We start from the raw sequence: 356 nt of genomic DNA on the forward strand, positions 1-356 counted from the left end.
CATGGGGACATTGCATAGGGACATTGCACGGGGACATTGCACGGGGACTGGGATATTGCATGGGGTGGACACAGGGTGGGGGCTGCATGGGGACATTTCATGGGGACAGGGACATTGCATGGGGACATTGCAGGGGGCTGGCAGGGGGCCACCTGGGGACATTGCATGGGGACATTGCACAGGGACAGGGCAGCGTCCTGCACAGGGACACGTCCTGGGCAGCAGGGTCTGGCACTTGCTCCCCCCTCCCCAAAGCACAGGGACGCCTGGGCTGTGTGGGGCTGGGGACAGCATCAATGGGACAACCTCCGCCCCCGCCGTCCCCGTCCCTGTCCCCGTCCTGTCCCTCGGTGGGG

The sequence above is a fragment of the Apteryx rowi genome, unplaced genomic scaffold (genome assembly GCF_003343035.1).
Source record: "Apteryx rowi isolate R43461 unplaced genomic scaffold, aptRow1 scaffold_657, whole genome shotgun sequence".
In the NCBI taxonomy this organism is placed as follows: domain Eukaryota; kingdom Metazoa; phylum Chordata; class Aves; order Apterygiformes; family Apterygidae; genus Apteryx; species Apteryx rowi.